Below are 19,292 nucleotides of genomic sequence, written 5' to 3'. Positions count from 1 at the left end.
CCCTAGAGGGCTGTATGGTCCCGGTGCTAGAGACACAGACAGGTTAGAGCAGTGGTTTTCAAACTTTTTGTATTGGTGACTCCTTTCACACAGCAAGCCTCTGAGTTTCACACACCGCCCTTATAAATTAAAAATGGGGGGTAATTTAATTTAATGGGGGCTCAGGGCTGTCAGCTGCATGGAGTTGAAGCTCATGATCCCCATGTAACCACCTTGTAACCCCCTGAGGGGTCACGACCCCCCATTTGAGAACCCCTGGATTAGAGGGATACATACTCTCTCAACTGGAAAATCCTCAAAAATAAACAAACACTCTCTGAAATAATGCCCTCCTCCCAAAACAAGCAGAGTGCTGGGGCCAAGTCAGTCACACACACAAATTAAACCCAAGGTCTGATTAAGTCTTGTTGTGCAGCTATTAGCACAAGAAGTCAAAAGCGAAGCAATGACCCACAAAACTTTCATGAACGTCACCAGGGCTGGCTCCAGACACCAGCGAAGGAAGCAGGTGCTTGGGGTGGCCACGGTTGTCAGGGTCTTCGGCGGCAATTTGGCAGCAGGAGCCTCAGTCCCTCTTCCTCTTTGAGCTGCCACCGAGGAGGAAGAGAGGGACTGAAGGACCCGCCGCTGAATTGCCGGCAAAGAATGAAGTGGCGCGAATGAGCTGCCGCCGAAGGGCCACCGATCGGCTTTATTTATTTTTCCCCCCTTCACTTCGCCACTTGGGGCTGGAGCCGGCCCTGCACGTCACCAATCTCGTATCAGTGTCACCGGGATCTTGCTGCAAGCGCCAGGCTGCTCCGTGATCCAGGGAGAGCAAATCCTCCGATCAACATGCCATGCCCCTGAAAAACTTCAAATGCAGGATGCACCAGAACTCCCTGGGATTAGGAATGAGGCTTTTCTTCACCAGGATAGCACCACTGGCACTAGTGACAGGATGACCAAGGAAAACATCCTCATCATCGTTTATGCTAGGAGTTATCACGTTTTATGTGGGATTTACTGAGGGATAGTGAACATGGAACATTCACCTCAAGGACCTCTTTCCAGAGCAGAGCTACACGACAGCACACTGAGGTTTGCGGCAGAAGGCAAGCAGAGTGCAAATGGTGATCTGTGTAAAATCCTAGCACATCTTTTCAGCAAAGGTAAGATCTGCTAACTGACAAGCCAGTAAAGTTTCATGGTGATCGAAGTTTGCTGCCACTAAAATACGCAAGACATTCATTCTACCCCTGCCACGGCGTTGTGGAAAAACCTGCAGACAACATTTCTGCTGTAGAACTGTAAAATCCTCACCCCAACGATCATCATGGGCTAAGGTGACCAGATGTCCCGATTTTATAGGGACAGTCCCAATTTTTGGGTCTTTATCTTATATAGGCTCCTATTACCCCCCGCCCCCATCCCGATTTTTCACACTTGCTGTCTGGTCATCCTAGCTGCTACACCTCTAAGAGGTGAATCAGGGGACCACACAGATCGTTGCATGAGTGGCAATAAAGCCTGGGATGAGCGGTTTCCCTAACGAGATGGGAGAGGTTTGAAGGAAAGTATCAGCGAAGGTCAGATAAATACCAGGTAAACCAAGAAGTCGCTGGAGAGTTGTCTGAAGCCCTGTCCTAAAATACATTGTTTCTTGTCACTCAAAACGGCTTTCATGAGATGACCTTGGAAGTGATTTCCAAGAAGTAGGTTGGTGCTGGAGGGATGCGTGGAGGGGGCCTGGCGTGGTGGATACTGTGCCTTTGAACAGAAGCTTTTTATTAACCCAAACACCCCACCTTCACAGGCTTAAAGTGACCAGAAATCAGACCTTGAAAAACATTGTAGGACACGGAAAACATTTGGAATGGTGCATGGGGCTTTACGTTCCCACTTTAGAGTCACAAAAGAGACTCTACAGATTACTATTAAGCCATGGAGACACTGTCTCCCCCCACACAAGCGGGGAGTATGCTGCCTCCATACACATAATCCTCAGTCCTGTATGGCCCCAGAGAATGAGAATCAAAAAGGCACATCCCCCGTTGTTGTAAGATAGCAGGCTACCACCAGAGTCAGCTGACCACCATGTGAAGGGGTATTAACCCTTATTAGGGCAGCAGGAGGCAACTGGGAAGAGTGTGATCATTATACGAGGACTAAATCTAGAGAGTGCATGAAAAAAAAATCCAGTGAGTAGCTTCCTTTAAAGCAAAGTGCTCTCTCATAACAAACCAAGGCACAAGGCAAAACTATCGGGTACATTTACATTCAGCTGCACTTCGCTGGAGATGTTTTATCACTTGTGCCTGAAGAACCTGAGTCCATAGAGTTCAGCAACGTTACCACAGCCCCGCAGGAGATGCACAACGGAGGCAGCCTGTAGTTGTCGAGCCTTGGGCTGGGGGAATACAGAGTGCTCCGCTCATTTCCACATTCTTTCTTGTAGCTCCCAAATGACTGTCAGAAGCCTGCATTTAGAGCAGCGTTTCTCCAACTCGGAGACTGACTCAAGGGGTTGGATCTCTGCCAGCCAGGGAAGGCATGAGCAACGTCAGGGTGGTGGAGGAACTGGGAAGAGAGCTGTTTGTGATCTTTGGACCAGTATAAAAAGTTGAGAGAGTCCCAAGTGGAAATAACCCAGCAAGAAAGAAAAAGCAGCAGCAGCCGCCCCATCTCATATATATGAAAGAGACACAAACAGCACTACTGTTTTCTTTGGAGAAGAGGGTAGAAGAGATTCCTTGCAATCAGTGTTATAAAGGTAACCTGTGAAAGATACAGAGATCTCTGCTTGGCTCAGTGCTCATGTGGCAAGTGTTTCCACTAACCAGGTATCCAGCATGCTTGGTTATAAAGGAATAAGGAATCTAAAAACCACACCACATCTGAGAAAACTGGACCAAGCTCGGATCTTTACGTTCCACGTAATAGCAGGGCTTTCAATGCAGAGGTCCCAAAACGATGCATCTCAGGAGATCCACAGCAAACTTTGGACCACATCCAACCCCCTCTTCCTGACTCCACGTACCAAAACACTTTTGGCATTAAGACTTTAGCTGCTGTTGTAACACAAATAACTTGAGACCCCATTCAGGATTGGCATCCCATTGTGCTAGGTGTTCTGCAGACATGAAGGTATACAGTCCCTCCCCAACAAAGCTATGAACTACACGTGACTAGTCTCAAATTCAAGCCATTTCACTCTTGCAAAGTGTCCCAAGTGACATCTCTGGTTTAAAATGAATCTGTGGCAAGTTCCCCCCTCCAGATTTTTTTTTTTGAGGGGGGGGGGAAGAGGAGGGTTTAGTGCTTCTTTCCGGCCTTGATTTAGTTTTCTTTCAAGCAGCTTCTTCATTGAAGGGGTCTGAACTGCTTGTCCCACAATAGCTACTTTGCTTTGGAGGAAAGGGCCAGGATTTTCAGAACTGGACTAGTGATTTTGGGTGCCCAACTTGAGACATAGGGACCTGATTTTCAGAGCATGGGAGGCTCAGCACCTTCTGGGGAGGAAAAAACCCCCAACAAAACAAAAAAAAAACACCCAAAATAATCCAAGGCTGTCGAGCGATTAAAAAAATTAAGCAATTAATCACACCATTAAACAATAGAATACTATTTAAATATTTTGGGATGTTTTCTACATTTTCAAATATATTGATTTCAATTACAACACAGAATACAAAGTGTACAGTGCTCACTTTATATTATTTTTTTATTACAAATATTTGCACTGTAAAAATAAAAAATAGTATTTTTCAATTCACCTCCTACAAGTATCATAATGCAATCTCTTTATCGGGAAAGTGCACTTTACAAATGTAGATTTTTGTTTGTTTGTTTTGATTTTGAGTGCAACTATGTAACAATGTAAAACTTTAGAGCCTGCAAGACCACTCAGTCCTACTTCTTGTTCAGCCAATCGCTAAGACAAACAAGTTTGTTTACATTCACAGGAGATTCCGCTGCCCACCTCTCACTCTCAGGTGACATTGTAAATAGAACAAGAAGTAGGACTGAGTGGACTTGTAGGCTGAGAAGTTTTACATCGCTGTTTTTGAGTGCAGTTATGTAACAACAAAAATCTACATTTGTAAGTTGCACTTTCATGACCAAGAGATAGTATTTTTCTATTCACCTCATACAAGTACTGTAGTGCTCTCTTTTGTTTACCATTTTACAGTGCAAAAATTTGTAATAAAAAATAATATAAACTTGGATTTCAATTACAATACAATATATATGAAAATGTAGGAAAACATAAAATATTTAAGAAATTTCAATTGGTATTCTATGGTTTAACCATGCAATTAAAACTGTGATTAATTTCTTTGAGTTAATCACGTGAATTAACTGTAATTAATTGACATCCCTAAACCAAAAAACCCCACAAACACACAACTGGAGGCTTGAGGAAGAGCTGCAGAAAATGCACCTTTCCCTGCCTGAGAATTAATTCTAACCAAGGTTTTGATCAGTTTTCAGAAGATGGGCTTTTGTTTACTTGCCCTTCAGGAAGGGAAAGATAATGACACTAATAAACGACTATGCAATCTGAACAATAAGAGCAAGAAAAGTGACAAGCAGTTAACTAGACAGGCGCTATAATTAAGACCATGCCAAGGGGCTGACTTTCCCCCACCCCTCAGGAAAGAAGGAATCAGGAGCTACAGCAAAATGTCTAAGTACTGGAAATTAGGCTTTAAAAATGAAGTATACTTTTTAACATAATGAAGACAGAAACTTGACATCCCTCAGTTGTCAAATTAAATTGGCCTCGTTCACATTTATTTAGCCACACAGAAAGGAATTAAGGGATAGGCACTTATTGCTCCAGTCTCCAACAAGGAATTTGTTAAAAGGTTTAATCTTTTAAAGAGAGAGACACAACACAGGATCTCTGCCTTTATCAGGTCCATGCTCCCAAAATTAACAGATCCCGCTTAAGGATGGGATCCTGCACTACCTAGGGGTAGGGTGATGGACGGGGTGATCAGAAGAGATAGAAGTTTCCAACAAAGCACACACTCACACAGATAGTTCAGTAGCAGTCATTTATAAAAAGGAGTGTGTGTGTGCGCGCGTGCGTGTGTGTGTGAGAGAGAAGAACTAGATAAGCTGATGGAGCTTCATTGTCCCCCACCCACCATCTATAAGTTCTAGCCCGTGCTGGTTCAGGCCAGCAATCCTGAGCATGTGCGAGATTGATTTAATATTCACCATACACACTGAGGAGTCACTGCACAGCTGTGCGCCTGCAGAGATTGTTATTTTATAACAGGCCTTGGGTAACATGCTGCGTTCTGGACTCTGGGTCGGCCGAGGCAGCATGCTCAGTCCTGGAAAAGGGCAGGAGAGAAAAAGCACTGACGCTAGCTGTGCTAAAGGCACCGGTATCGAGGCCAGCTCCTCCAGTCCTTGGAGCACCAACTTCCAGGGCACAAACATGAGTCCTGGCACCAAAACAATAGTCCAGCAGTGAACGGTGGTGCCCCAGTGGATGGGGGGAGGGCTTTCCCTCTGCTTCCCCCAAGAAACAGTGGATTTGGTACCCAGGCCCCACAGATCTCAGATATCTACCAGCACAGCTCCACACCTCCCTTGTGGGCACAGGAGCCCAGAGCTTCCATTTTACAGGGTCTCCCATCACAAAGGAGGCCTATAGTCATGAGTTAACGCAATCTAAGGCGCTGTTAATTCCTGAGCAGACTCCCCACAGGGCTGAGGAAAGTGGGTAACATTTCATAAGCACTTAAGTCACATCAGAGCCCAAGTCCCAATGGGACTGGTGAGGAAAAGTGACAGAGCCCTAAGTTAACACGATAGGTGGCCTCCTCACTCCATTTCAGGCACTTGGCTGCACCAGCTCTGAGACAACCAGGTGTTTCAGCCAAGAAACACCTGAGCAGAAACAACCCAGGGTTACCACTATGGAGAGCCCGGAAGGTGACGAAGGTGCACTCAACTTACAAATGGCCCTACTGGATCAGACCAATGGCCCATCTAGCTTAGTATCCTGTCCTCCGACAGTGACCAATGCTTCAGAGGGAATGAACAGAACAGGACAGTCATCAAGTCATCCACCACCCATCATCTAGTCCCAGCTTCTGGCACTCTGAGGTTTAGGGACACCCAGAACATGGGGTTGGATCCCTGACCATCAGGGTTAAGAGCCATTGATGGGCCTATCCTCCCTGAACTCATCTAATTCTTTTTTAGCAACTGTTTTATAGTTTTGGCCTTTGCAATGAATTCCACAGGTTGACGGTGTGTTGTGTGACGAAGTCCTTCCTTTTGTTTGCTTTAAACATGCTGTCTGCTAATTCCACTTGGTGACCCCTACCTCTTGTGTTATGGGGAAGGGGGAGGGATAGCTCAGTGGTTTGAGCATTGGCCTGCTAAACCCAAGGTTGTGAGTTCAATCCTTGAGGGGGCCATTTAGGGATCTAGGGCAAAAAAAATCTGTCTGGGGATTGGTCCTGCTTTGAGCAGGGGGTTCGACTAAATGACCTCCTGAGGTCCCTTCCAGCCCTGATATTCTATGTGAAAGGGTAAACAACACTGCCTTAGTCACTTTCTCCACACCAGTCATGATTCTACAGATCTGTCATACCCCCTCCTCCCAAAGCATCTCCTTTCTAAGCAGAAAAGTCCCAGTCTTTTTAATCCTCCTGCCCACAATCTGGAAGCTGTTCCATTCCCCTAATCATTTTTGTTGCCCTTCTCTGTACTTTTCCCAATTCTAATATATTTTTTGAAATGGGGCAACCAGAACTGCCTGCAGTATTCAGCCCTATCATAGCATTGGCACCAGCTTTCCCAAAGCCCCTGCCAAGTCCCAACCACAAATCAACTCCCCTAGTGGCAGTCAGCCACAGAGGGTTGGAAGAGAGGCAAAGCCAGAGGGTGCTAAACCCATCGGTAAGACAGTGATGCCCTTGCCAGGAACAGCTGCCATAGGCTATTGCTCCACTTCCTCCTCTCAACGCTCTGGGGCTGTCAGATTTTGGCACCAGCTGCGAAGCCACTAAATGGAAACAGCAGTTTCAGCTCATGGAACATCAGTAATTCCCAGGCCTGGTGTTTGTGCGACAGGCTGAGCAGCCCCCTTTGTGTACAGCACTAAGCCAGGCTGCTCCGAGCGCAGCGCACAGACGAATCCAAGTTGCACCCATTGAGCTCTTCAAGGGTTTCCTCCTGAACATGCCTCATTAAAGCCGCAGGTCTTCCAGCAGCTCTGTGCGTTGCTGGTTAAGAACCTCTCCTTACAGGGGCTTGTAATTCAGTCTTGGGAGCTTGCTTGGAGCTCACACACACAGGAGACCAGTGTTCGGAGTTAAATCTCTTTAGAAAGAATGTTCTGTTTTCCGCTATTCTAGACAGAGACTCTGGATTGAATCCAGAGGGGGTGTATAATGCAGTGCAAGTTACACATTACTGAGTCTAAAACATCCTGTGGCTTTCGTCCTGAGAAACCAGAAAAGAGGGGTGCAGCAGGAAAACATTTACTCATGCTCTGCTGCTGCTTAGGTAGCTTCCCCCTCACCCAAACACTTTAATACAAGTTGGTATAACTTGCATACTGACAAAGGCATAAATAGGTCTAAGGGAACAGAACAGATCAGAAGTGAGGTACAGGGTCACACCACCACTCAAATTTGACCCAGACATCCTTCCGTTGTAGCGAGCAGGAGCCCAAGCAGTGGCAGGATGAACAGCTTGTGCCAGCGGATCCACAGCACTGAGCAGTCCGTATGGCTGTTATTCACACTAGAAAATAGGAGCCCAGTGCTGGGTCAATAATACCAACAAATAACGTCACAGGGTGATGGAGGAGATGAAGGACCCACAACTGAAGTCCTCACAGAGTATCAATCCAATTACTTCCCCAGCGGTTGCAAACATTCTTAGTTGTATCAACACTCCAGCAGGCACTGGGCAGATGGAGATACTTGAGAAGTACTTATTGCCCAGTTATTCCAGTATTAAGTGTGGGAAGGGAAACTGAGGGAGCAGAAGGTTCCACATTAAAGGAGAAAAAATAAAAAAAAGGTAGTCATGGCTTAGGAGTTTTCTGGTCAGTGGAAACCACCACATCTGAACAGGAGAACTGCACTATGCTATTATCATCATCTCAACAGCTGGGCTGCACTCAGCTTTGACAGAATATTCCAGGGTGTCAAGAACTGCAAGAAAAGTGCCTAGGTTATGCACATTAATTTACACTCTGGAGACCCGGAAATATTAACAAGATGGAAGGGTATTTTTAGAATATTCGGCTATTGAAACTAAGCAAGGAAGTGTCTGTCCTCATTAAAATCTTCACTCTCACTCAACTGTCAAATTTTTAAAGCTGTTGACTGATGCAGCCTTTAGCGGTCACCATGGCAACAAGATACATTACCTAGGCGATGATGCTCTTATGCTGTCACCCCTTGAGTGACCCAGTTCTACAAAAAAAAAGTTTGCATAAAAAAAACCCTTCATGTGGAATTTTTTCTTGGCTCCTGCCATGTTCATTTTCTGTGCTGCTGAAGGCGTAATGAGAGTCTACATGCCTCCAATGTGCCAGCAAGATCAAAACCAGGAGAGCTGGTGGGAGAGAAGATTCCAGAATATCTCCACAAATAAGGATCACACTGGATTAAGAGCAATGTGGAGGTGGTGACGACTCATTTGTGACTAAGTCGAGAGCTGGCTACCCGGGAAGCTATTTTCCAATCAGCCGTTTCATCACACGTGATCAATCGTCTGAATATTCACAACATAAGTTCGCTAGTTAGTTTCCTGTTGGAAAAATGTGTTGCCCAGTCAGGAAGCAGAAACAATACCACATGACCAATCGCAACCCCAACCGAGATGAGACTGCTGCTTGTTTTGAAAACCTACCGACTGAGCAGGGAGCGGAGCGGGAGCTCCTGTTAGCAAAAAAGGACAGGGACTACCGCTCCATCATCCTGCTCCTCTTCTACCCTTCGTGGTGCAGGAGAAGACATTGTTTAACCCTTGTTATGTATAGAGTTTTGAGAACGGTGCGGACAGCATGTCAGTGGTGACTGGACCTTTAAGATCTGAATCATTCTTGGTTGGACGTATAATCCACACAAGGAGAATGTGGGTCTTTGTCCTCCTCTTGTGACTGGCCCACCAAAAAGTATCATGAGCTGGTCCTGCTTGTTGCTCTGAGACAGAGTCACCATTAGGTGAAGTGATAGGAGCTTGTGCTTTCAGCACTGGGAGGATTGGGCTCAAAGTCACCCCAAAGGGGGCCGGTTACATGTATTTCACACTGAGTTACTTGGAGACTGAGCTAGGAACAGAGTGGGTCAGACGTGACTTGTGAACAAAGAGCATCTCAGTGCTGACCATTCTACTTTTGTTGCTCGTCTCCAGGTAGTCACGGCAGCTGGACTGAAAAAAGGCATGATTCGGCTCACTGGAATCTGGAAACAACACGCCCCTCCCCCTCTTGTACACCCTTCATGGCTTTCTCCCAGAGCCAGCTCCTCCTCCCCCACTCCCCCAAGGTCACAAGCCCCACTCCATCTTTTAATCTCACTGCTCTAAATCCTAACATATCTTACTCTAGCTCATCTCATTTTGCTCTTCTCTCATCCATTGGATGTTTGGTGACCCTTATATGAGATGAGTTTTTGGTAGGTCTCTGATCCATCTCTCATCACAAACCAATCACCTCACCTTGCACTAACTGAGAAAGACTGCATGGGCCACAGAGACTGAACTGCTACCCTACCCAGAGAGGAAGTCTGTCCCTCCTTCAGTCCAAATGCCCTTCCTCCTCTCCCCACATCATGTCCTGCCTTTCATAGCTCCCTGTGCCACCACTGTGAGCAGACTGAAGATCTGCTGGGGCAGCAGGAGAGAAGCTATACAGGCCTCTGGGGCGCTGAGCAGCCTGCAGAAGATACACCATCATCCTGAATGCTGCTCAGCGGATGTCATTTGTGAGGCAGGACAGGAGAAGGGGCAAAACTTAGGGTTGCCAACTTTGGTTGGATGAATTCCTGGAGATTTCATCACATGACAAAGATCAAGATTTAACTGAAGATTAATTCCTGGAGACTCCAGGACCACCCTGGAGGGTTGGCAACCCTAGGCAAAAGCAGCTGACTACAGGAGGGCCCCCCTCCTTTGATAGGATACATCCAGACAGAGGCTGATCTCATTTCCCAGCTTCCTTTCTGAAAGACACTCCGTCTCTTTACCTTAGCCCAACCCCCACACCAATGCTCCCCACCCTCTTCAGGCTCCTCACTGGAGCTTTCTCCTATCACCCAGGAGAACTCCCTTCCAGCTGTTCACCCAGCCTTGCTGGGGCAAGCCAGAAGGAAAAGTGCTACCAACGAAGTCAAACTCTTTCCTACCGCACCCTGGGATTTTCTTTGAAGTCTCCCATCCAAGTTCTGAGCAGGTCCAGGCCTGCCTAGCTAAAGGAGCTCTAAGCAGATTGCAACACGATCGCGGGCATTCCTAGCCATTCCAGAGTGAGGCCACGCCCACATACCAGACCCTAAGAAGGAACTATCCTCGGACTGCAAAATGCTCAATATAAAAGTGGCCGGGCTTCTATGAACTGCACGTTTCCAGGCCGGTCTCTTATTACCATAGGATTGTCCCTTCTTGGCTCCTTTCTATGCAGGGCCGCCCGGGAGGGGGGGGGGCCAAGTGGGGCAATTTTCCCCAGGCCCCGCAGGGGCCCCCCCCATGAGAGTTTTTCAGGGCCCCTGGAGTGGGGTCCTTCACTCGCTCCAGGGGCCCCGGAAAACTCTTGCGGGGCCCGGGCCCCCAGAGCTTCTTCCGCTCCAGGTCTTCGGCGGCGGGGGGTCCTTCCGTCCTGGAACCCGCCGCCGAAGTGCCAGGTCTTCGGCAGCAGTTCAGCACCCAGGCCCCCTGAATCCTCTGGGCAGCCCTGTTTCTATGCAGCCTAGTTCAAGGTAACGGCATTCAGAGACCAGCGCAGAGGCAGAGCGGAGATTGAGAAACAGGGTGTGGTGAGTGTGGGGGCACGAGGCGGCGACTGTTGATCTGTACCCCGAGGTGAGGTTTATGCAGAGGATTTCGGAGACGGCGTGGTGGAATGTCAGAGCAGTGCAGACAGTCCCAGCAGACTCCCTCCCAGGTAGGGTGACCAGACAGCAAGCGTGAAAAATTGGGACGGGGAGTGAGGGGGGTAATAGGAGCCTATATAAGAAAAAGCCCCAAATATCGGGACTGTCCCTATAAAATTGGGACATGTGGTCACCCTACTCCCAGGCAGGAGAGCAGTGACTGCAAGCCAGGAAAGTTGAATGGGTCTAAACTAGCAAACAGCAAAGCATCATGGGGGCACTCTCTTAGGGCTTCTCTACCTGGGAAAGTTCACCAGCAGTACTAGGTGATGGAATTTTAATGCTGTATGGTGTTATCCTGGTGTAACTCCCCGTGTAGACATCTGAAAGAGAGGCCTTTTTGGTTTGTTATTTATCTGTGTTATCACTGCCCCGAGGAGCCCAGTCATGGACCAGGACCCATTGTGCTAGGTGCTGTACAAACAGAAGAGACATGCCCCAGAGAGTGTACAATCAGAGTGTAAGACAAGAGAGTGTAAGACAAGAGACAACAGATGGATACAGTCAGACAGGAGAGTACAGGGAGTCAGCATGACAGACGAGGTCTCAGCACACCAGCAGCCTAACTGTTGTCAATGTTTTTTTAGGGCGTGCCAAGCCAATGGGCCTCAGGCACACACTGAGGGGGCAGGGCTTTGAGAAAAGGGAATTTCCTGACTGAGGGGTGCAGGGGATAGGAAGACACAGACCTCACTAGCAAATGAATAAAAAAAATGTGCTCTTACAATTGGAGTTAACACCATTTTTTCCTGCAGCGAAGACAAGGCTGGATTCCAAGAGCACGTTGGCCTCCTAAAAGGATGTAAGTTCGGTCTTTTCTTTTCTTTTCCTGCAACTGCAGAAGGAAGGAAGCCCATCTAACTAAGGCCTGGGCTACATTTCAAAGTTAGATCAACCAGCTACAGTGCTCAGGGCAGTGAAAAATTGTGCCATTGTTAAGGCGACCTAAGCCAAGCCCCACTGTGCTGCAAGTAGATTGACAGAAGAATTCTTCCATCAATCAAGCTACTGCTTCTCAAAAGAAGTGGATTAACTACATCAGTGGAAAACACACCTTCTGTCAATGTAGGAAGTGTCTCCACCGTGGGGCTACGTCGGCACAGCTGCGGTTGCGTAGCTGTACTGTAGACATGCCCATAGCGCAGGGGCGGGCAAACTTTTTGGCCTGAGGGCCACATCAGGTTTTGTAAATTGTATGGAGGGCCAGTTAGGGGAGGGGGTCGTGCCCCATCCAACCCCCCCATTCCCTGACGGCCCCTCTGGGACCCCTGCCCCCAGACCCCCACCACCCCATTAAACCCCCCCTCCTTCCTGACTGCCCCCCAGGACCTCTGCCCCTATCCACCAGCCCAAACTCCCCCGCCTTCTATCCAACCCCCCCATCCCCTTACTGCGCTGCCTGGAGCGCCGATGGCTGGCAGCACTACAGCCGCCACACAGGTGAAGCCGGGCCATGCTGCCACCACCATCACCACGCAGCACAGAGCACCGGGTCAGGCCGGGCTCTGCAGCCCTGCCGCCCAGAGAATTTCACCGGCGGTGGAGAGAGCAAGCTGAGGCTGTGCCCGGGGGAGGGGAGGGGGGCAAGCCTCCCAGGCCAGGAGCTCGGGGGCTGGGCAGGACGGTCAGCCCGTAGTTTGCCCACCCCTGCTATAGCGTGTACTTAAGTGTAAAGGTTAGTCTCCGCTAGCTATGCATGGCTCTTTGTTGTTTTCACAGCAGTTTCTCCAACGCTTTGTTCCGTTTACGAATAAACCTGCTTATTTTTAAAAAGTGGTTGGTTGCTGTCTCATGGTCACAGGCTCCTGAAGGCAAGAGGGGCAGATAGTGCTGCACAGGTCTGAGTGGATAAGTGGCTAGCACAGGCAGGATGCTGTATCCAGATCCTGGTCTAAGAGTGGGAGAAAATCTCACTCCCGAGACAGGTAAAGGCATGAGGGCTGACAGCTGAGGGGTGCATGAAGAGAGGCCAGAGATGCAATCAGCTCCATAATTCTGACATGGGTTTTGCACCAATATAGCCAAGCACCTTCCACCCCCAAGCTAGGTCACTTTGCTTATTCATGTAGGTCACCAATGGCACATCACCACATGGCATCCTTTCTGCTCCCTCTTTAAATGACTGAAACTTGCATAGGGGAGCCAGTAAATGGAAGGCAGTGTGACCTAGTGAACAGGGCACTGGACAGGAATTCAGAAGACTTTGGTTCTATCCCCAGCTCTACCACTGGGTGACCTTGGGCAAAAATCACGTCACATCATGCCTCAGTTTGCCCATCTGTAAGATGGGGATAAGGATACTGACTTCCTTTGTAAAGCACTTTGAGACCTATAGAAGGAGGAGAGCTAGGTATTACTAATTAAACAACAAACCATGGATGCTCTCATCCACAACAAATGCCTTGATCAAAGGAGACATTCGTGCCTGGCAAATAAAATGGAGGGGGTGGGAGGAAGTATGTACATGGCTGAACTGCCATTCAGAATCTTAGTGAACACTGTTCTCACCATCTCCAAACAGCTGGAAATTAGAAGTGGAAGAGACATTCATGATCATCTCATCTGTCAACCATGCACTGGCGGGAAGATGTCAGATGAATAAGATCTCACGTGCTCTGTGCAGCAGTTTTAGACGACACAAGCAACGCACTACTTCCTTTGGGAGATCATCCCACCATCTTACAGAATGCACCACGCCTTCACCCTGATATTTAACCTGCATTTTCCTTTGTTCAGCTTCATCCTCTTACTCCTCATTCCACCCCTTGAAGAATCCCTACCAGCTCCTGGGGATATTTAAAAACCGGGGGGGAGCAGTGAATGTAGATCTCATGGGGGATTATTGGTGTGTAATTAAGCAATATCCATAGTAACAAGCAAATTTGCATGTGTTAAAAAATTAACTTGACCTAGTTTGAGAAATTCTAGCGTCTCAACAATGCATCATGTTTCCCCAGAAATTCACCAGTGCCAACAAAGGGAGAAGGAGAAGGAGCTTTAAATAAATTCTCTGCGGCAAAGGAGGAGGGTCAGAAAGAAGGTGGGGGGGGGAGGATGGTGGTTCAGTGACTCAAGTCGCCTAATGATTGCTGACATTTTACACATCATATCACAAGGCTCCTCAGTGGAGAGAGAGAAACAGAACAGCCAGTTTTGCTGCCAGAACAAAGAGGTACACTCACCATTTGGTCACCAAGCCTTCTCCGGAGCAGATGAAGTTTAAAGATGTTGCGAAAAGTTTAAAGACTGTCACCAGGAGAAACAGGAAAAAACACAGAATATCCAGCAGCCGGAGCAACTGAGGTCAGGAGATATATTGATACACTCAGCAGTTCTGAGAGGTTTTTCCCTTCCCCTCCCTTTCTAGAGAGGCCATCACTGTAATATTTGGCCTCTATTTATGGGTTTTAAGAGTATCTGAGCTCCTGACATGTTAAAAAAAAAAAAAAAAACCCACCATGAGCGGCAGCGAAGTCCGTAATGGACTTTACTGTCTAAGACCCTAGTATTTGTATTTTATTAGTACCTGGTATTTTATTATTGTTAAACATGTATATTGCAGTAGTCTCTGATGGCAACATGCAGGCTGCGCCCCCCCCCCCCCCATCACACCATGCAACACACAAACACATCACAAGTGCCCCATAGTCCCTGCCCCCCCTTCTTTCCCCCCCCCCCTTAACTGAATCTTTGAATGCTACTTTTTGATATTGTTTTGTTGAACTAGTGGAGCTGCCTGGCCAAGAAACAGGCATTAGAAGTTAGGGCTCCTAATTGACTTGCTCCTTGTAAAAAGTTAATGGAATAAAGCACACGCAAATAAAAGTTTTACCAAACGTAGAGTTACCTGCAATGAAACCACTCTCACACAACCAAGAGCAGAGAAAATTCGAGACCTTACAGGTCATTTCAGGACTGTAATTTGTGCTAATCTTCAGAGGTCAGTCTTGGGCATCAGGCAGTGCTGCTGATCTTCGAAGAACCCAAGCAATCCATTTACACTGGGTTGGATCACTTTTCACATCCAAGGATGACTCCGCAAGCAAGAGGGATAGAATTTGTTTGTTAAATTAAAAGCTACTACCATGGCTCCCCCTGATTTTTGTAGGCCTGGCAAGAGACCCCATGAGGACACTAGCTGAAGAGAGTAAGGAGAACTGGATTAGCAGACTGATCCCAGACTAGGTTAGGGAAGCAAAGCCTTCCACACTCCCTCCTGAAGGCTGAGAAGAGGAGCATCTGCCTGAAGGTAGCGAGTCTGGTAGTTAGCGGCTAGGCTGCCCCACATAAGGGCAAAAGCAGGGACGTCCTGCAAAGATTCATCAGCCTTTGGAGAATCCCCCACCCATCACAAGGATAACCCCTGCAGATGGGTGCCAACGAAAGATACCATTGTAGGGCACTATCAGAAGGTCGGTCCTTCATTTGGTAGAGAATGACTTCTCTCTTCCCTCTCCATGCTGAGTATATTAGCTCAGACAAACATCGGATTCTTTTCAGAATCTGTTGTGGCTTAACCTACACGCCCCCATGGGAACTGGTTCCCTTAGGGCCTGTTAGGCATCAGGGCTTGTTTACAGTTTTCAAAAAAGGTCTTGCCAGCTTGGAAGAAAGAAATCAGTGTGCAAATCCAATGCCTTCCAAGACCTTCCCGCACACTGCTGCCTGCTTGAATGCATTGCCTTTGCTACACTCCAACGCTCGTTTCATGCTGGGCCGTGAAAGGACATAGGGCATTGTTCGGAGGCATAAGCCTGCTAAGGCACCACACACTGACCCCATGCAATTCGCATCGTAGGAGCCACTAAGAGAGACGAGCTGAGTCACATAGCAAGGACATAAACCAGAAAAATGAATGAACTAGATTAATGAAGTCCAATTTGGCTCTGGACAAGCTGGATTTTGAGTGTTCTCTGGCAGCGCGTCCGATGCTTAACTATGATTTTGTTGAGCATTTGAGTCATGCTGTGTTCTAGGGAACCGAGAGAAAGGTGGGGCCAAATCCATCCCTGGTGTAAGTGAATCAACTTCAGTTAGTCAGCTGAACGGCTCATTGGAAATGGACAGCCCAAGCCACACGAGAAACCTTTACCACTGACAAACATGGGTTTCTGATCTGTGTCAGATCCCTTTTCTCCCAGCCTCATCTGTGTCAGATTCCCTTCCTCCTCTCTCTATCTTCGGGCACCCACTTAAATAACCCACCAAATAGCAATAAAGAATAGGGGTCAATAGCACGACAGGTAATCACCTTGCTTATTGCAAGCCTGCTGCGTACATGTGCAAGAGGTAACACTTCCTCCCAGCGTCGCGATTCCATGAGTAATTTTGTGCGTTTCCAACGGACTATTGTTACTGCCCCTGTGCTCGTTAATTTCTTAAGATCACATCACAAAAGGATGCCCACAAAAGCTGGAATGAAAATCAGCTTGTCAAGTCACTTGAAAACAAGTTGAGAAGCATCAGGATAATAAAAAAAGGAGCACTTGCATGCTGGGGTACGTGCAGAGATGGAAGGTGTCATTAGACAGCCGTCCTACTGAGGACTCCAAAGTCCCCACTGATTACTTTGTGCAAAAATGGCCTTAACACAGCGTGCTCTGAATGCAAAGGTCATAATACTATTATCACATGTGTTATAGCAGCTTTCATCTAGAAGGATTCCAAAGCATCGTGGGAACCTGTTGGTAAACCTGACTGACAGGCAGGCATTGCTAGGGCAGAGCAAAGTATGTGTTTAAACCACACACGGGCAGGGCTGCCCAGAGGGGGGGGGGGGCCAAGTGGGGCAATTTCCCCCAGGCCCCACAGAAGCCCCGCGAGCCCTGGCCTGGCGGCAGTCCAGGTTTTCAGCGGCATTTCGGCGGCAGGGGGACCTTCAGTTGCTGTGTGTCTTCAGCAGCACTGAAGGGCCCCCAGCCGCCGAAGACCCGGACCACCGCCGGGTGAGTACAAGCACTGCAGCTCCCCCCTTTGCCCCAGGCCCCCTGAATCCTCTGCACACAGGAACACTATACAACTGCTCAACAGCAGCAAGTTAATGCTTGACATTTGTGTAGCTTACGGTTTTAATTTGCACACAAAACCCAGAGTCTGTCATGCCTCTGCCATCTCCCCGGTCCTCCTTAAAAAAAAAAACAAAAAACAAAAACAAAAAAAAAAACCTGTTTCTTCCAAAAGGCCTATAAAAATCTAGTTCTTCCCCCAAAGGAGTATTTTAAAAAGCACCTGAAAGAGTTAAAGAACACACATGATGCCTGCTAGACAACTCCACTCAGCCACTGCCTGTTGCATCCCGTTCCCCATCCCTCATCTCTATGGTGGGTGGTTTAATTAAAGGCCAGTCCTGCACCATTGTGGTCAATGCAAGTTTTTCCATGGACATGCAAGTCAGGAAGATCCTGGCCTGAGACTGTAAGCTCCTCAGCACTGTAAGAACCTCGCACAATCGTAGTGTACTGGTGTTTAATAATTAACCGTCTCCAGTAGCTTGTGAGGTTGAAACAAAAAGGAGCAGATTTTCAAGAGCAGCTCCAGGCCAGATTTTTCAAGCACTTAGCTCCCACAGCTGGGCCAGATTTTCAGAACAGCTCAGCTACCACTGAGGCACCAAAATAAAGGCTAGACATTCACGAGTTTCCATATGTGCGGAGTTCTTCTGAAAAAATACAGCCTCAATTTAATGAAAGGTTTAAGATTTCATCCAGAATTTCACCCACTTAAGCTCTCTCATTTCTGCAATGCTAATAGCACAATTAGGAGTAATACACCCTGCTGGAATAGTTAGTTAGCTGCAAACATCTGGGTCTAGCATCTTCTTCCAGTGCCCATGCCGTAGATTAATGCTACCGAACCGTAAATCCTCATCCTGCATCCACACAAGTGGCTTCCCCTAGTGACTTGCACAATATTTATGAAATTAACCAATAGAGATCAGAAGCGTGCTGTATGTGACATGCAGCATGTATACAGGTTGCCAGGGTTTCAGGTTACATCGTCCTCCAGGGCACTGCCCTGTGCCACACAACACACCCTAAACCCAGAGCTTTCTGCTCCACGCAATGCAAGTTTAAAAAGTTCATTAGTTTCACTAGCGCTAAAAGCCACCCTAAGTTGCTTGCTCATCTAGGAAACGTTTGAAAGGTTTTGTCGCTTTCCTTCCCAAGGCAAACACCAGCCGAAGCCAAAAGAGAAAGCTGTGTAAAGTTCTGCATGGAGGCAGCTGTGTCAGTGCAAAAAGGAATTTAGCACTAAACACGTGTACATCCCACTGGCAGCGCGCTCTCAGCCGCCTCACCAAAACCAGGTGCTCCCCCAAGATCAACAGCTGCCCCCTTTATAACAGGCTTCTCGCTTCCCAGCGAAGCTGCCTAACAGTTTTTGCCTCCCAATCTCACCTCAGCCAGAAGGAGCTTCGCATTTGCTGAACAGGCCAGAGTAATAATGTTCCTCTGCGACAGACCAGAATTGCAACAACAGGATCAGGCAGTGACCTGCCCTGAAGGAGGAATACCAGACCACCTGCTTGTACTTTTCACCCCCATGCTCTCTCTCACTCTTTTCCCTCTCCGGCCTTTCAGGCAGAGCCCCTGCCAGGACTGTCCTTTGGATCAGAGGAAGCGACACTCCCCTTAGTTCCTTAAATACAGTCAGATGAAGTTTTCTTAAGGTGGCACCTACAAGTTCTCGCCTTCCAGATAGCTACTTTGCTTTGTTTACTGGCCAATTCTTTGACTTGCTGTCTCTACTTTCCAGCTTAGCTGTTTGCTTCCCCTAATCTTTTTTTCTTAAAAATTATTATACATCTCTACCCCGATATAACGCCACCCAATATAACACAAATTCGGATATAAAACGGTAAAGCAGCACTCCGGGGGGAGGAGGCGGGGGGGGGGGGGCTGCGTGATCCGGCAGATCAAATCAAGTTCAATATAATGCAGTAAGATTTTTTGGCTCCCAAGGACAGCGTTATATCACTATATATAGCACACACACACACACACACACACACACACACTCCTATTGGACCTTCAGTCAGACACAATATTCATGAGAAACTGCTACAAATGTGATTAGGAACAAAACTACCAGTTTCAAAATTAAATCACCTAGTACAAGTAAAATTATAAAAGGAAATGGTTGTCAGACAAGGCTTCCACAGGTATGACACAGAAA

At 47.6% G+C, this 19,292-nt stretch overlaps 1 protein-coding gene across 2 annotated transcripts in view; it reads right to left on the bottom strand.

Moving 5' to 3' along the window:
• Positions 1-19,292, bottom strand: part of ACOT11 (acyl-CoA thioesterase 11) — a 120,043-nt gene that overhangs the window by 45,959 nt on the left and 54,792 nt on the right. Inside the window, exon 1 of one of the 2 annotated variants that reach the window (XM_045027614.1) lies at positions 18,515-18,727. The exons of the other annotated variant lie outside the window; for it this stretch is intronic. The gene's annotated coding sequence lies outside the window, so the exon portion shown is untranslated. Of the gene's footprint in view, positions 1-18,514; positions 18,728-19,292 lie in introns of those variants that run through there. 2 annotated transcript variants of the gene reach the window in all.

Source organism: Mauremys mutica, chromosome 8 (genome assembly GCF_020497125.1).
Source record: "Mauremys mutica isolate MM-2020 ecotype Southern chromosome 8, ASM2049712v1, whole genome shotgun sequence".
Taxonomy (NCBI): Eukaryota; Metazoa; Chordata; order Testudines; family Geoemydidae; genus Mauremys; species Mauremys mutica.
This window is presented reverse-complemented; position numbering and strand designations above follow the sequence as displayed.